Source organism: Schistocerca americana, chromosome 11 (assembly GCF_021461395.2).
Source record: "Schistocerca americana isolate TAMUIC-IGC-003095 chromosome 11, iqSchAmer2.1, whole genome shotgun sequence".
In the NCBI taxonomy this organism is placed as follows: Eukaryota; Metazoa; Arthropoda; class Insecta; order Orthoptera; family Acrididae; genus Schistocerca; species Schistocerca americana.
In genome coordinates this window covers 193,004,446-193,023,417 of record NC_060129.1, presented here as the reverse complement: position 1 = coordinate 193,023,417, position 18,972 = coordinate 193,004,446, and the positions used below count along the sequence as shown (strand labels likewise).

Below are 18,972 nucleotides of genomic sequence, written 5' to 3'. Positions count from 1 at the left end.
ATGAGTCGCGTCGTCAGACATGCAGGTTTACATGCGAATGGCTCGTGCCGTTCTTTTTTGGGTGGGCGATTTATACTGAGTACATTTCGTGCGATTATTGGGCTCTGGGGCTCACGCCGTTCCCTTTTGGGTAGTTGTCGATCTTGAAATACGATGTTGAATGCATTACCCTTCATGCTGTGCTCATTTCGGGAGGCAGTTGTGTGAGCAAATGATCTGTATCATTCAATATGAACAAACGAGGAACATAGAAATAAAAAAAAAATTGATGCATCGGCCGGGAATCGAACCCGGGCCGCCCGCGTGGCAGGCGAGCATTCTACCACTGAACCACCGATGCTACGAAGATTTCGTTATATCTTTTCTGTATTTACCAATAACATGAGTGCCATGTTCTGTTTCTTTTTTTAAGTTAATTTTTTTATTTTAAATGATTCTGTTGAATTCTGTGAGATTATTCCCTAAACTATCTATTGCACCACTACGTTTAATCAACGTATTTCTCAGTATTATCGCAGAGGCCACAAACCAAAGAGGATAAAGTCAAACTATTCGCTTGAGCTCTGCGTGTAGGGATGCTGTCAATATCAACGCATTTTCCATAAGGTACATAACCCATTGGGGGGGGGGGGGGGGGAGGTACTTTGTGTCCACTTTAGAAAACAATAAAAATTGGTCAGTTGATGATGTCTTATATTAACAACAATTTTTAAATGTGTACCGATGTGTAAGTAGCGTCCAGAAAGTGAAAATGTTTTCGCACTCTCTTAGCAATATCAACATACTTCAATTACTTGTACTACCGACGGGCGATAGCTTATGACGACCCTACAAATTTATAAAACTCAAAATTTCGTTCCTTGTTGTTGACTTTTGCTCACAAAATACATTTTCAAGAGATATTCATGTCTGAGAAAGTTCTTGAACCCGGAAAGACTGATTATGACTTTTATTGGGAAAAGTGCCATCTGCTACTAAGACTTAAATTTTCGGGTTAACTGTAAATTTTAAAAAAATTAAACGTTATAGAATCTGGAAGAAAACACATTGAAAAAAAATTTAGAATACAAAGTAATTGGCTAGACTACAATATTTTCAAAAGGTGGGCATATGTACGACGGCAACCTCTTCTCTCGCCCTTCGTATTGCGACAGTCAGTTCCGCATTCCGACAAAGTGACAGAATGACTTCACACAGCTTTCTTGTCTTCTTTAACAGCACATTCAAATAACGAGTGAAAACTGGGCTTATTAAATGCTTCAATTTGAGTGTTTTAGTGTATCTCAGTTGGTTATATCAATAATAGAGGCAACAAAGCCGACCCATTAGAAAATCAAAATCTGGTATGTATCCAGAGTAATTAATAATGCTGGTCGTGTCGCAGTAATCAGGAATACTGGCCACGTAAACATTCGAGCTCTAAAAAATTTCTTAACGTAAAGCGGAAGTCCTTTTTTTCCTTTGTTATCGGTACCAATTACATCTGTTTTTCAGTATAATACTTTGAGCGAAGTTGCTTCAAATTACTACAAGTGCCAATATCCGAGTATTTATTTAATTAAAATGACGCTCCGTTGATTCCGATTTGATAAAATTCACTTATAGGTTTTAATTCAGAAAAAATTGAATACTGTTAGGACAAGTGCTTATAATTGGGACATAAGGAGTTAGGGTGTTTGTGTGTGTATGTGTGTGTGTGTGTGTGTGTGTGTGTGTATGCGCGCTAATAAAATTGTGAATTAACTGCAAAATCGCTGACCGCTCGTTCTTGTTTCGAAATATCTTTTTGTGCTATATTTGGACGGTATATTGATAAACTGTTAAGGACCCATGAGTCTGGTTTTATGGAATGGAAAATTACACTGGATATTATGTTTTTATTGTTACGACTTTTCAGCGTTGTAGCATGCGCTGATCCGAGACACCAGAACGTGCACGCCTGCGCCATCTGCCAACCGATACTCGGAGTTAGTCTGAAGCTAGTACAGATATCTACCGCGAGATGGCAGACTCTACAGGGGACCGTTGCGACTGGTTGCCGTTCCTGGCGAGTTTAAAAGCGATTTTGATTCAGAAGCAGTGAGACGCGCCTCCAGGACCCTCGCTGTCTGGAATTTATTTACGGTCATCACTATTCTGAGGTCGTGTTTCGTGGCCACGCGTGATTCACCACTAGTTGTAGACACGTGGAACAGTACACCGCGAAAGACAAACAAATCCCGTAACTGCACACACCGTATGGCCATGGGCACTGCCAAACAGGATCGCCCCTTCTCGCCAGCCAGTCACGTTCTTATATTTACTGACCTTTACATTGAATGTCCACCTGAGAGATAAATGTGTCACTGATCGCTATTGCCTTATGTTCACCTAGGGGCAGAGTATCTGGTTAAATACGGTTTATCCGCGCGTGCTCTCTGGGGTGACTTAACTCTTTGTCCTCCGACGTTCTGACATCGTAAATACTGAGGTGTTGCGGTCTGCAATGCGTATGTAAGGCCGGTATTACACTATCAAATTTCTTTGTTCAATATCTTTGTCCAATATCTTTGTCAAAGATATTTGATAGTGTAATAGGGACTTTGTCAAATGTCGTCCAATATTTGATCAAATCTAGGGCCTCGCTGTATATTTGATCAAAGAAACCGCTTGTCTTCTGTTCACTGCAATGAGACATGTTACCACATGGAGCGCTAGCATCGCTGCAGCGTTCTGTCGTCTGTAGTAGGGGTAATGCAGGAGTAGGTTTAATAATGAATAGGAAAATAGGAATGCGGGTAAGCTACTACAATCAGCGTAGTGAACGCATTATTGTGGCCAAGATAGATACGAAGCCCACATCTACTACAGTAGTACAAATTTATATGCCAACTAGCTCTGCAGATGACGAAGAAATTGAAGAAATGTATGATGAAATAAAAGAAATTATTCAGATTGTGAAGGGAGATGAAAATTTTATAGTCATTGGTGACTGGAATTCGAGAGTAGGAAAAGGGAGAGAAGGAAACATAGTAGGTGAATATGGATTGGGGGACAGAAATGAAAGAGGAAGCCGCCTGGTAGAATTTTGCACAGAGCACAACATAATCATAACTAACACTTGGTTTAAGAATCATGAAAGAAGGTTGTATACATGGAAGAACCCTGGAGATACTAAAAGGTATCAGATAGATTATATAATGGTAAGACAGAGATTTAGGAACCAAGTTTTAAATTGTAAGACATTTCCAGGGGCAGATGTGGACTCTGACCACAATCTATTGGTTATGACCTGTAGATTAAAACTGAAGAAACTGCAAAAAGGTGGGAATTTAAGGAGATGGGACCTGGATAAACTAAAAGAACCAGAGGTTGTACAGAGATTCAGGGAGAGCATAAGGGAGCAATTGACAGGAATGGGGGAAATAAATACAGTAGAAGAAGAATGGGTAGCTTTGAGGGATGAAGTAGTGAAGGCAGCAGAGGATCAAGTAGGTAAAAAGACGAGGGCTAGTAGAAATCCTTGGGTAACAGAAGAAATATTGAAGTTAATTGATGAAAGGAGAAAATATAAAAATGCAGTAAGTGAAATAATGCAAAAAGGAATGCAAACGTCTCAAAAATGAGATCGACAGGAAGTGCAAAATGGCTAAGCAGGGATGGCTAGAGGACAAATGTAAGGATGTAGAGGCCTATCTCACTAGGGGTAAGATAGATACCGCCTACAGGAAAATTAAAGAGACCTTTGGAGATAAGAGAACGACTTGTATGAATATCAAGAGCTCAGATGGCAACCCAGTTCTAAGCAAAGAAGGGAAGGCAGAAAGGTGGAAGGAGTATATAGAGGGTCTATACAAAGGCGATGTACTTGAGGACAATATTATGGAAATGGAAGAGGATGTAGATGAAGATGAAATGGGAGATACGATACTGCGTGAAGAGTTTGACAGAGCACTGAAAGACCTGAGTCGAAACAAGGCCCCCGGAGTAGACAGTATTCCATTGGAACTACTGACGGCCGTGGGAGAGCCAGTCCTGACAAAACTCTACCATCTGGTGAGCAAGATGTATGAAACAGGCGAAATACCCTCAGACTTCAAGAAGAATATAATAATTCCAATCCCAAAGAAAGCAGGTGTTGACAGATGTGAAAATTACCGAACTATCAGCTTAATAAGTCACAGCTGCAAAATACTAACACGAATTCTTTACAGACGAATGGAAAAACTAGTAGAAGCCAACCTCGAGGAAGATCAGTTTGGATTCCGTAGAAACACTGGAACACGTGAGGCAATACTGACCTTACGACTTATCTTAGAAGAAAGATTAAGGAAAGGCAAACCTACATTTCTAGCATTTGTAGACTTAGAGAAAGCTTTTGACAATGTTGACTGGAATACTCTCTTTCAAATTCTAAAGGTGGCAGGGGTAAAATACAGGGAGCGAAAGGCTATTTACAATTTGTACAGAAACCAGATGGCAGTTATAAGAGTCGAGGGACATGAAAGGGAAGCAGTGGTTGGGAAGGGAGTAAGACAGGGTTGCAGCCTCTCCCCGATGTTGTTCAATCTGTATATTGAGCAAGCAGTAAAGGAAACAAAAGAAAAATTCGGAGTAGGTATTAAAATTCATGGAGAATTAATAAAAACTTTGAGGTTCGCCGATGACATTGTAATTCTGTCAGAGACAGCAAAGGACTTGGAAGAGCAGTTGAATGGAATGGACAGTGTCTTGAAAGGAGGATATAAGATGAACATCAACAAAAGCAAAACAAGGATAATGGAATGTAGTCTAATTAAGTCGGGTGATGCTGAGGGAATTAGATTAGGAAATGAGGCACTTAAAGTAGTAAGGGAGTTTTGCTATTTGGGGAGCAAAATAACTGATGATGGTCGAAGTAGAGAGGATATAAAATGTAGGCTGGCAATGGCAAGGAAAGCGTTTCTGAAGAAGAGAAATTTGTTAACATCCAGTATTGATTTAAGTGTCAGGAAGTCATTTCTGAAAGTATTCGTATGGAGTGTAGCCATGTATGGAAGTGAAACATGGACGATAAATAGTTTGGACAAGAAGAGAATAGAAGCTTTCGAAATGTGGTGCTACAGAAGAATGCTGAAGATTAGATGGGTAGATCACATAACTAATGAGGAAGTATTGAATAGGATTGGGGAGAAGCGAAGTTTGTGGCACAACTTGACCAGAAGAAGGGATCGGTTGGTAGGACATGTTCTGAGGCATCAAGGGATCACCAATTTAGTATTGGAGGGCAGCGTGGAGGGTAAAAATCGTAGGGGGAAACCAAGAGATGAATACACTAAGCAGATTCAGAAGGATGTAGGTTGCAGTAGGTACTGGGAGATGAAAAAGCTTGCACAGGATAGAGTAGCATGGAGAGCTGCATCAAACCAGTCTCAGGACTGAAGACCACAACAACAACAACAGTGTTTTTATAACCATTGCCGGTAAATACAATTGGTGTGTGCCGACAACTACAAAATTAATAGAGATGTCTGAAGCTGATGAGGCGCTTTACAACGTGAGGCACCCTGAATACAAAAATAAAATAAGAAGATTGGAGACCTGACCTAACCTAACCTGACCTAGCATAACATAACCCTCTCCTGTAGCAAGGAATCGGAGTGTTACAGTGAGCCTGCCTTCTGAAGGTGTAGCAGTTCTTAAGTGAATATTGTGGTTTGTGATATGAGGATACACTTCACTGAGCACATACAGGAATGTATGCTCATCCATCCTTAAGTAACTGATGTACGACTTGACGTCTTCCACTGTAAGCTCACGTAACACGTTTTGTGGAATGCTTTTATCGTGTCTTCGTAAAACCCACGGCTTCACCCAGATTAGATTAGTTTTTCGTTCCATAGATCCATGCCGAGGAGATCCTCGTGTATGTGGAACATGTCGATTTTTTTAAAGCTGAAATAACAATACTACTAGTATGAATAAATACAATACACCATTTGTTTCTATTAAAAATTTCGTCAATGGAGTAGGAGTTGGCCAGTAGTAAGTTTTTCAGGCTCCTTTTAAACTGATCTTTATTTCTAACTAAATTTTTTACGTTTCCTGGCAAATTATTGAAGATGAGTGTTCCTGAGTAGTGGACCCCTTTTTGAACTAAAGTAAGTGCTTTTAAGACCTTGTGCAGATCATTTTTGTTCCTGGTATTGTATGTATGAACTGAGCTGTTCGTTGGAAAAAGAGATATATTATTTACGACAAATTTCATTAAGAAGCAAATATACTGAGAGGCAGTAGTTAGTATATCCAGTTCTTTGAAGAGGTTTCTGTAGGACGTCCGTGAATTTGCTCCACAAATAATACGTATTAGACGCTTTTGGACTCTGAAAACTTTTGTTTGACATCAAGATTTACCCCAAAATATTATCCCCTATCACATTTTGGAATGAAAGGAGGCAAAGTATGCAAGCTTTTTCATTTTTATGTTGCCTATGTCTTCTAACACTCGAATTGCAAATACAGATTTGTTAAGGCATTCCTGCAGTTCTGTGGTGTGCTCCTCCCAACTGAATTTATTATCAAGTTGTAATCCCAGGACTTTTAAGACTGTCAACCTCGTATGTATGGTTCCATTTTTTCCCCCCACTTCTTTTCCGCATGTGCACACAATGCAATTGGGGTACGTAGAACTGCTGCGGTTAATAACAATTTGTCAGACATCTTGAACTTTGACGAAAAATTTGATGACAGTGTAATACCCCTTCTAGCGCTACGTCAAACATCCTTGTCAAATATATTGGACGGAATATTGGATCACATCTTTGATCAAATCTTTGACAAAGAAATTTGATAGTGTTGGTTGGTTGGTTTTGGGGAAGGAGACCAGACAGCGAGGTCATCGGTCTTATCGGATTAGGGAAGGACGGGGAAGGAAGTCGGCCGTGCCCTTTCAGAGGAACCATCCCGGCATTTGCCCGGAGCGATTTAGGGAAATCACGGAAAACCTAAATGAGGATGGCCGGACGCGGGATTGAACCGTCGTCCTCCCGAATGCGAGTCCAGCGTCTAACCACTGCGCCACCTCGCTCGGTTTTATAGTGTAATACCGACCTAAGGCAAGTGTCTGGCGCAGTTGTAAGATCGGTTACTGCTGCTGCAATGGCAGGTTATCGATTTGAGTTTGAACGTTGCATTACAGTCGGTGTACAAGCGATGGGAAACAGCGTCTCCGAGATAGCGATGAAGTGGGGATTTTCCCGAACGACCATTTCACGAGTGTACCGTGAAAATCAGGCATCCGGTGAAATATCGTATCTCCGATATCGCTGTAGCCGGGAAAAGATCCTGCTTGTCAAACAGGTAGCCCATTCCGTATTAGTTTCCAATTTTACGCACTCACGTTACTGCATATATACTAATCAACGTCCAAACCCCTAAACTTTTAATATGTCATATTCTGCCTGTTTACATAGTATTTGAATACGTTTACCTATACCAGTTCCTTTGTCGCTTCATTGTTTATAGTCTTTTTCAATGGTATCTCTAGTTTAGAACCGATCTATTGAGTCCTTGAGCTGTTGACACCCTTGCATTACACTATTTACACTTTCAAATATACAGGGTGAGTCACCTAACGTTACCGCTGGATATATTTCGTAAACCACATCAGATACTGACGAACCGATTCCACAGACCGAACGTGAGGAGAGGGGCTAGTGTAATTGGTTAATACAAACCATACAAAAATGCACGGAACTATGTTTTTTAACACAAACCTACGTTTTTTTAAAAATGGAACCCCGTTAGTTTTGTTAGCACATCTGAACATATAATGAATATCCGCAGCACCGGCAGACTAGGGAATTTGCACTGCGATAATCAGAGCTAAGCAGAGCGCGCCTGTTCGTCTTTTTCTAACTTTGTTCTGTCTTGGGTGTTCATTGTCTGAGTTATCACTACCGTAGCAGCAATTAATGTTGAGTTGGCTTTGTGTTTCTCTTAAGATTTGAGTTGCAAGGAATTGGCTCCACATACCACTTCGTCATAAATGTCACAATCTAGTTTATGGACACCTTCACAGCATTTGAGTATCCAATTTGATCCACTTTGATGTATTGTAAATGTTTCATATGTTTTGTTTATTGTTTTGAGTTTAGTCATAATAAATCAAATTGTTATTTTGGACAGAACTTTCATTCTGTTAATCGGTAGAGCAACCCTTTCATTTCTCACTACGTTACTGAAACTTTCCTTTATGTACGTAATGTATATCAAATTAAATTATTGCAGGTGCGAAACTCTTTTCTACTCCACTTGCAGGGTCGATTAGAGTCAGTTCGCGTTTCTTCTTAATCCATGTGCAACAGCAAAAGTAGGGGGCTTAGAGCATTATTTCCATATGAAGATTCGAGAAGAATTTAGTGTTAAATACACTGCTAGCCCCGGCACCTCGCAAGATTACGAATTGGGCTGATGCCGTGTGAAAATCAACACCTTGACGACTGACAAATTACTTCTGGATTCTGCAGGCTTTCCAGTAGCCTCTGAGGAAGAATACATCTGTTCTGAACAGTCGTTTGAACATGGCACAGAGTGCTGTGTGTATGACATAGCAATAAGCATCCCTGGCGTTGAGAAACAGCTGAAAGTCCTGAAAACAAATAAATCACCAGGTCCGGGTGGAATGCCAAAAAAAAAAAGCACAGGTGATACGGTATATATCAGGGGTAACAGAACCGACCCGAAAAATAACAGACCGGTAACCTTTACATGGGTTTGCTGCGCAACTCTAGAATTCCCTAGAGACCTAAAAGCTCTTGTCCACGTATCACCACGCCTTTAGAAAGCATCGCTCGTGTGAAACTCAGCTTGACCTTTTCTCACACGATGTACTGAGAACTATGGATCAACGGGCAACAGGCAGATCCCACAGTAATACACTACTGGCCATTAAAATTGCTACACCACGAAGATGACGTGATACAGACGCGAAATTTAACCGACAGCAAGAAGATACTGTTATATGCAAATGATTAGCTTTTCAGAGCATTCACACAAGGTTGGCGCCGGTGGCGACAGCTAAAACGTGCTGACATGAGGAAAGTTTCCAACCGACTTCTCATACACAAACAGCAGTTGACCGGCGTTGCCTGGTGAAACGTTGTTGTGATGCCTCGTGTAAGGAGGAGAAATGCGTACCATCACGTTTCCGACTTTGATAAAGGTCGGATTGCAGCCTATCGCGATTGCGGTTTATCGTATCGCGACATTGCTGCTCGCGTTGGTCGAGATCCAATGAGTCTTAGCAGAATATGGAATCGGTGGGTTCAGGAGGGTAATACGGAACGCCGTACGGCTGTAACGGATCGTGCAGCCACGTCTCGATCCCTGAGTCAACAGATGGGGACGTTTGCAAGACAACATCCATCTGCACGAACAGTTCGACGACGTTTGCAGCAGCACGGACTATCAGCTCGGAGGCCGTGGCTGCGGTTACCCCTGACGCTGCATCACAGACAGGAGCGCCTGCGATGGTGTACTCGACGACAAACCTGGGTGCACGAATGGCGAGACGTCATTTTTTCGGGTGAATCCAGGTTCTGTTTACAGCATCACGATGGTCGCATCCGTGTTTGGCGACATGGCGGTGAACGCACGTTGGAAGCGTGTATTCGTCATCGCCATACTGGCGTATCACCCGGAGTGATGGTATGGGGTGCCATCGGTTACACGTCTCGGTCACTTCTTGTTCGCATTGATGGCACTTTGAACAGTGGACGTTACATTCCAGATGTGTTACGACCCGTGGCTCTACCCTCCATTCGATCCCTGCAAAACCGTAAATTTCAGCAGGATAATGCACGACCGCATGTTGCAGGTCCTGTACGGGCCTTTCTGGATACAGAAAATGTTCGACTGCTGCCCTGGCCAGCACATTCGCGAGGTCTGTCACCAATTGAAAACGTCTGGTCAATGGTGGCCGAGCAACTGGCCCGTCACAATACGCCAGTCACTACTCTCGATGAACTGTGGTATCGTGTTGAAGCTGCACGGGCAGCTGTACCTGTACACGCCATCCGAGCTCTGTTTGACTCAATGCCCAGGCGTATCGAGGCCGTTATTACGGCTGGAGGTGGTTGTTCTGGGTACTGATTTCTCAGGATCTATGCACCCAAATTGCGTGAAAATGTAATCACATGTCAGTTCTAGTACAATATATTTGTCCAATGAATACCTGTTTATCATCTACATTTCTTCTTGGTGTAGCAATTTAAAGGCCAGTAGTGTCGATTTCCGGAAAGTATTCTACATAGTACCTCACTGTAGACAGTTAACGAACTTATGTGCATACGGAATATGTTCCCAGATATGTGAGTGGCCCGCAGACTACCTATGTAACAGATCCCACTACGTTGTCCTCGACGGCGAGTGTTCATTAGAGACAAGGGTGTAAGTATCTGCGTGTAACGTTGCGAAGCGATATGAAATAGAACGGGCATGTGAGAATCCTGGTAGGCAAGGGAATTGGCTGACTTTGGTTCGTTGGGAGAATTTTAGGTTCATCTGTAAAGGGGACTGCTTATAGAGCGCTAGTGCGACCTATTCTTGAGTACTGTTCGAGTGTTTGGGATCCGCGCCAGTTCGGATTCAAAGAAGACATCGAAGCAATTCGGTGGTGAGTTGCTAAATTTGTTAGCAGCAGGTTGGAACAACACGTAAGGGAGCTCAAGTCGGAATTCCTGGAGGGAAGAAGAAATTTATTTTGATGTACATTACTGAGAAAGTTTACAGAACCTGCATCTGAAGATGACTGCAGAAAGATTCGCACTGCTGCTGACACAAATTTCGCCTATGGGCCATGAAGAAACGAGAAATCAGGACTCATTCGGAGGCATATAGATACACTATGTGACCAAAAGTATCCGGACACCTGATTGCAAATGACTTACAAGTTCGGTAGTGCTGGAATTCAGTATGGTGTTGGCCCACCCTCAGCCTTGATGGCAGCTTCCGCTTTCGCAGGCATACGTTCAATCAGGTGCTGGAAGGTTTCTCGGGGAATGGCAGCCCATTCTTCACGGAGTGCTGCACTGAGGAGAGGTATCGATGTCCGTTGGTGAGGCCTGGCACGAAGTCGGCGTTCCAAAACATCCCAAAGGTGTTCCACAGGATTCAGGTCAGGACTCTGCGCAGGCCAGTCCATTATAGGGATGTTACTGTCGTGTAACCACTCCGCCACAGGCCGTGCATTACGAACAGGTGCTCGATCGTGTTGAAAGATGCAGTCGCCATCCCCGAATTGCGTTTCAACTTTGGGAAGCAAGAAGGTGTTAGAAACATCGATGTACGCCTGTGCTGTGATAGTGCCACGCAAAACAACAGGGGGTGCAAGCTCCCTCCATGAAAAACACGACCACACCATAACACCAGCGCCTCCGAATTTTACTGTCGGCGCTACACACACTGGCAGATGACGTTCACCGGGCATTCGCCATACCCACACCCTGCCATCGGATCGCCACATTGTGTACCGTGATTCGTCACTCCACACAACGTTTTTCCACTGTTCATCTTCTTACACCGAGCGAGGCGTTGTTTGGCATTTACCGGCGTGATGTGTGGCTTATGAGCAGCCACCATACCGTGAAATCCAAGTTTTCTCACCTCCCACCTAACTGTCACAGTACTTGCAGTGGATGCTGATGCAGTTTGGAATTCCTGTGTGATGGTCTGGATAGATGTCTGCGTATTACACATTACGACCCTCTTCAACTGTCGACAGTCTCTGTCAGTCAACAGACGAGGTCGGCCTGTACGCTTTTGTGCTGTACGTGTCCCTTCACGTTTCCACCTCACTATCACATCGGAAACAGTGGACCTAGGGATGTTTAGGAGTGTGGAAATCTCGCGTACAGACGTATGAGACAAGCGACACCCAATCACCTGACCACGTTCGAAGTCTGGAGCGCCCCATTCTGCTCTCTCACGATGTCTAATGACTACTGAGGTCGCTGGTATGGAGTACCTGGCAGTAGGTGGCAGCACAATGCACCTAATATGAAAAACGTATGTTTTTGGAGGTGTCCGGATACTTTTGATCGCATAGTGTAGTTGATTTTCCCTCGCTCTATCGGCGAGTGGAAGAAGAAAGGAAACGGTTAAATGGTTCAAATGTCTCTGAGCGCTATGGGACTTAACTTCTGAGGTCATCAGTCCCGTAGAACTTAGAACTACTTAACCCTAACTAACCTGTCACACACATCCATGCCCAAGGCAGGATTCCAGACTGTAGCGCCTAGAACCGCTCGGTCACCCCGGCCGGCGGAAACGGTTAGTTGTGGTACAGGGTACCCTCCGCCACGCACCGTACAGTGGCTTGCAGAGTATGTATGTAGATGAAAATGTAGATGTAGACTGGAGACTTTTACTTTTTACTGGCTGCATGTACCCAGTTCAGACAAACTGAGCTTCTCAGGCTTAGATGAAGTTAAGTTCACTGACAGTGTGTGCAAAATGTGCTGTAATTTATGATGCAGGACATGAAAAGTGGAGAAATGATTTAGTGAAAGGGACGTTTGGAAAGCACAGGAGTTAAATAAAACATGTTCGTAAATTCTGCCAATTATTTATTAACAGATAGGTCCATACGTGCATCAACAATTATTATATAAGTACCGGGTGATCAACAAGTCAGTATAAATTTGAAAACTGAATAAATCGCGGAATAATGTTGATAGAGAGGCACAAATTGACACACATGCTTGGAATGACGTGGGGTTTTATTAGAACCAAAAAAATACAAACGTTCAAAAAATGTCCGACAGATGGCGCGTCATCTGATCAGAATAGCAATAATTAGCATAACAAAGTAAGGCAAAGTAAAGATGATGTTCTTTACAGGAAATGCTCAATATGTCCACCATCATTCCTCAACAATAGCTGTAGTCGAGGAATAATGTTGTGAACAGCACTGTAAAGCATGTCCGGAGTTGTGGTGAGGCATTGGCGTCGGATGTTGTCTTTCAGCATCCCTAGAGATGTCGGTCGATCACGATACACTTGCGACTTCAGGTAACCCCAAAGCCAATAATCGCACGGACTGAGGTCTGGGGACCTGGGAGGCCAAGCGTGACGAAAGTGGCGGCTGAGCACACGATCGTCACCAAATGACGCGCGCAAGAGATCTTTCACGCGTCTAGCAATACTTTTTTTTTGTTGTTCTAATAAAACCACATGTCATTCCAAGCATGTGTGTCAATTTTTACCTCTCTCTCTACATTATTCTGTGGTTTATTAAGTTTTCAAATTTATACTGGCTTTTTGATCACCCGGTATATTAAATAGGCAGTTAACTAAACAAACACTATTTTATGCTTTGTTTCACAGGTTTTCTTATTCTTAGTACACAACCTAGGTTTCGGCTTATAAGGCCATTTTCAAGTACATTACTGATTTCAAAGATGATAAAGCAAAGATAAACATGATGATAAGGCAAAGATAAACATCTCAACGTCTTAATATATCAACTCTTGGCTTAATGTAAAATTACTTCAATGACCATTTTTTGTCAAATTACCTACTAAAGACCTGCTAAGGAGATTGCCTACACTACGCTTGTCCGTCCTCTTTTAGAATACGGCTGCGCGGTGTGGGATCCTTACCAGATAGGACTGACCGAGTACATCGAAAAAGTTCAAAGAAGGGCAGAGAATGTCACTAAAATGATACAGGATTTGGGCTGTACATCAATAAAAGAAATGCGTTTTTCGTTGCGGCGGAATCCTCTCACTAAAATCCAATCACCAACTTTCTCCTCCGAATGCGAAAATATTTTGTTGACACCGACCTGCATAGAGAGAAACCACGATAAAATAAAGCAAATCAGAGCTCGTACGGAAAGATTCAGGTGTTCGTTTTTTCCGCGCGCTGTACGAGACTGGAATAGAAGAGAATTGTGAAGGTGGTATGATGAACCCTCTGCCAGGCACTTGAATGTGATTTGCAGAGTATCTATCTAGATGTAGATGTAGATGTAGATGTAGAAATTACACAATTCAGCAATTACACTAATATTAGTAGACATACCTAGGAATAAAGGTATACACCAAATTAGAACTTTTTCTTTGCTGATAGATAGAGGCCCAAAATTTACTTAAATCTAGGAGTTGTGGTATCATCTAACAAAAGTGAATAACTGAATTTGCTCATTTAATACACACCTAACTCAATTATTCACCTCTTTTTGTCAAAAGTAGTCGTTGAAGTAATTTTACATCAAGTCAAGGGTCGATACATTAAGAAGTTGAGATGTTTATCTTTGCCTTACCATCATATTTATCTTTGCTTTATCATCTTTTCAGTAATGTACCTGCAAATGGACTTATAACATGAAAACTGACCATAATAACGCTTGTGAAAAAAGGCAAAAAACAATGTTTAGTTATGAAACTTCCTGGCAGATGAAAACTGTGTGCCCGACCGAGACTCGAACTCGGGACCTTTGCCTTTCGCGGGCAAGTGCTCTACCACCTGAGCTACCCAAGCAGGACTCACGCCCCGTACTCACAGCTGTACTTCTGCCAGAATCTCGTCTCCTACCTTCCAAACTTTACAGAACCTCTCCTGCGAACCTTGCAGAACTAGCACTCTTGAAAGAAAGGATATAGCGGAAACATGGCTTAGCCACAGCCTGGGGGATGTTTCCAGAATGAGATTTTCACTTTGCAGCGGAGTGTGCGCTGATATGAAACTTCCTGGCAGATTAAAACTGTGTGCCCGACCGAGACTCGAACTCGGGACCTTTGCCTTTCGCGGGCAAAGTTTGGAAGGTAGGAGACGAGATACTGCCAGAAGTAAAGCTGTGAGTACCAGCCGTGAGTCGTGCTTCGGTAGCTCAGTTGGTAGAGCGCTTGCCCGCGAAAGGCAAAGGTCCCGAGTTCGAGTCTCGGTCGGGCACGCAGTTTTAATCTGCCAGGAAGTTTCATATCAGCGCACACTCCGCTGCAGAGTGAAAATCTCATTCTGGAATGTTTAGTTAGTTTACAACGTTTCAGCAAGAACCCACATTTCATCCAGTTAAAATGATTAAAAAAGCTAGAGTAGTGTTTCGTCTTTTGTAAATCATTATTTACATTCCATTGATTATTGAAGATCAAACTCGTCAAGGTGGTCCTTTCGGCATCACAGAAAGAAGATACGACAGAATCACATGCAATTGAAAATAGTGGTGAAACATCTGAGGTAATAAACGGGTAACGTTGTGTGCCAGCACGGAAAAGAAAACGTAGTAACGTTCGTAGAAATGACGATACAATATTAAAAGCGTAGAAAAAAAGGACGAAATTAGGTAAAATTTATTAAAAACGCTTATGGAACACAAAGATGATGATATTGACTGTTTCTCCGTCACATCAGCGCAGTTATAAGCAGTTTACCTCCAGAATAAGGCAGAAACGAAAAGAGATATGTGTAATATCGTTTCTTACTATAAAATAATGGTTGCACAGAGCAAAACACATTAGCCATGTGATACCATCGGCCCTTTAATCTCCACACCCTAGTCTTGGGATTGCAGAACAACATAATACTGTACTTACCTCAGCGTCGAATATAACTTTTCTTCTGCACTTATTGCGTTTGTTAAGCAGTCATGGTTTACTTCATCTTTAATGAAATTGAGCACGAAATAAAACTGTCTTTTATTTAAACGACAGTAGCTCCTGAGAATATTTTTTATCAATGCTATGTTAACTACCTTCCGTAGTTCTACTTTTGTATAGAGGCATTACCAGTTTGTCATTTTCTGGGATATAACATCAGCAAGTGAACGCTTTTGTTCTTCCAATCGCAGCGCAATAGCCACGGTGGAGTTGACAAATATCTCGTCACGCCAACTTTTGATAAGTCACTATACTGCACATCAATTGCTGCGTTCTACACAACTCCTAATGCAAGAAATCGCGTCGTTGAATAGCCACGGTGGAGTTGACAAATATCTCGTCACGCCAACTTTACTGCACATCAATTGCTGCGTTCTACAACAACTGCTACTGCAAGAAATCGCGTCGTTGTTAATAAGTTGTTCATTCTCCCCTGACTCATTGCGTAAAAAGCGGCTCATCAGCCTACAAAAATTGATTACCGAGAGTGTGGTTCGGCAGTATCCAAGAATTACAGTTGCACATCCGGTAGTGAAAATGCAAATATATTGATACTAACTAACGGAATTCCAACGGGTGCAGATTTGTTCTCCCTCCTGTACATACATCACAAGTTTCGAATAGTATTAATCTTTATAAGCTATGAGCGCGTCATTAAAATTTTCTCGTTCAATCTACACATTCAGTCTCCATCTGTTTTAAAATTCAATTACTCTCTCCTTGTAGCACACTGCAACACGTAGCGACACGCAGCGGCGGAAAGGCGAACTATTTCGGCGAGACGGGTGCCTGCGTGGAGAAGGGTGTGTGACCGCGGCCCACACCGCAGTATTACGAAGGTGAAATGTAACATAATCTCAAAGGAGACAGTGGTCCAATATTTTAAATTGTGCAAATATTTCAGAGTCTTTATTTGTTGTTAAGTTGTACTGCCTAGTGGTGTGCAGGCGCCAGGAGCTACGCGTGATAAGAGCATACAGATACATTGCTCTCACCCCACCTTCCCCCCACTTCGTTTTTTTCTCTCCCTCCCCCGCCCCCCCTTTCCTTTCACGTCATCTGTCCAAGTTCCCCCCATCTGCCCTCGACTGTGGTGTATCACATTTGTGCCAATTTTTTAGTGCAGTGTTGTTCGTCTTTCCAAAGTGTTGCGAAAAAAAACCATGCTGTCGCTGGGTGTGAATTTTATGTCTCTTGCGAACAGAAACCAGACTGTCGCCGTGTTTTTTAATTGTCTGTCTGTTATTTTACCTGTCTGCTTCATACGTATTTTATTAGCACCATCATCCCTTTGTTCTATGATTTTAAGTTCCACGATTTTTCCGCCATGTTACCATTTAAGTCTCCGATTTTACCGCCTGTTTTTCTTATTTATTATCTTCGTCTTTTTAAAACAAATTCTGTAGCCTGAAGAGTGGCATACTAAGCTGCTGCCCTACCACCCCCTTTGGGGGGGAATCGAAAATCAATAAAGAAAAAAAAAACCGATACATTGCTCTCACCCCTTTTTTTCTGAGCCCTCTCCCTCCATCGTCTCTCCCCCTTCCCCCCCTCATCTGAAGGGGTCCTCCCCCCCCCCCCCCCCCCCCCTCGTCCCCCATAACCATATGCCTTCATACTCTATAACACAGTGTTTTCTGCGAGTGTTGTGTTATGTTTCCCCTTTTTTAAGGTGCTGCAAACAGAAACTAGACGGTCGTCATTTTTTTTTTAACTGTGCCTGTCTATTTCCTAAGCGTTTTTAATCGGGTATATTGATAATTTTTACTTATGGACCGTCTGACAGCAACTGAATAAAACACAATTTTAGTGCCATACGCGTTTCGCCTTTATTCTCTGCTAGGCATCATCAGCGGCCTGGAATACGTACATACGTTAGCTATTTAATTTACCATTTTTGTCACTGTGCCTATAGGTTATAAACAGTTCTGGTGGTTGGTATTTCCTATTAAGTAGTAATGTTTTGAACTGCACTTGCAGGTTTCGTGGACAATTTCTCACATATTACGCTCCTGTTGCATTTCTAGTGTTGGTCTTCTTCTTATGAATGCCAATTTGCGGTTTTTTCCCCACATTCCACAGCACTGTGAACTGAACGCTTGTTTCAATGCAATGTTTTGGTTTCTGTTGCCGACTGTCAAATGTTTTTGCCAAAGATCGAATGCTATTGCCAAACTTTCGAGTGTAATTATTGAAGTATCTGTGATCTGCTCGTGCATGCGTTTGTGTGTGTGTGTGTGTGTGTGTGTGTGTGTGTGTGTGTGTGTGTGTGTGTGTTAATAGGAAATACCAACCACCGGAACTGTTTATAACCTATAGGCACAGTGGCAAAAAATGTAAATTAAATAGCTAACATATGTACATATTCCAGGCCACTGATGATGCCTAGCAGAAAAATAAAGGCGAAACGCATATGGCACTAAAATTGTGTTTTATTCAGTTGCTGTCAGACGGCCCATAAGTAAAAATTATCAATATACCGTAATATTACACGCAACTGAGGAAGACAGGACTAAAAAAAATTGAAGATGTTTTTAATCAGCAGCACTGACCTCTTTCTTTTTTGTTTTCTTCACAACTTTTTCACCATGTACCAGTTTTAAACAGTCATCGTATTATCACCTCATTTTATTGTTATGTCTCCTCAATATGTTTTTTAGCTTTGCCTGTAGGCTGCAGAGAAGTGTATTATACTGCTGCCAGGCTGACCCCCCCACCCCCACCCCTCCGCCCTATAGGGGGGGGGGGCTTAATTTGAAATACAGTAAAGAGAAAAAAAGGAAAAAAGCTCTGCCAGCCTACCCCTTCTCTAGGGTGAATCGAAACTGATACGTTGTCGCACCTTATCTGAAGGTAATTATTTTGAGACAGTTTTGATAGCTATTCTCTGTTTTCCCTACTGGTTATTTTTAACAGTTGTAACACCAGGTGAGAAAGGATGACTAATACTTTCACGTGGGAACACATTTTTTGTACAACAGAAAAGCCATCTCGACGTGAGCAGAACTAATGTATCTCTCTGCATGAGAGGAATGTAGCAAGTAGGAGAAGCAGAGAAATTCGGGACAAAGATCTTCTGTAGGGCAGTAATAGTAGTAGGACAAAGTGGGTATAAGGGGGATTTGTTAGTGCATGTTGCCTACATCAGGGGCTAGCATACATTCAGGGGCAAATATATTGTTCTGCTCCATATCAGCCCTTAATCTACTGTTGTCTTTTGATTGGCAGGTCCTTAACCTATTATTCTAAATCAGTTTTGATGTCGAATTGATATGCTAATTAATGAAATGGTGGCAGCAGATTGATTTGTGACCCTCACCCCCTCGCCTTAACCTACTGTTCTGCTAAGCGGATT

At 42.4% G+C, this 18,972-nt stretch overlaps 2 non-coding genes across 2 annotated transcripts; one reads left to right on the top strand and one right to left on the bottom strand.

The window, feature by feature from the left end:
• Positions 1–269: 269 nt before the first annotated feature.
• On the bottom strand, positions 270–340 carry Trnag-gcc. The gene has a single exon. It is a non-coding gene; the product is annotated as a tRNA-Gly (tRNA).
• Positions 341–14,840: 14,500 nt separating this feature from the next.
• Trnas-cga lies at positions 14,841–14,917 on the top strand. The gene has a single exon. It is a non-coding gene; the product is annotated as a tRNA-Ser (tRNA).
• Positions 14,918–18,972: the final 4,055 nt, after the last annotated feature.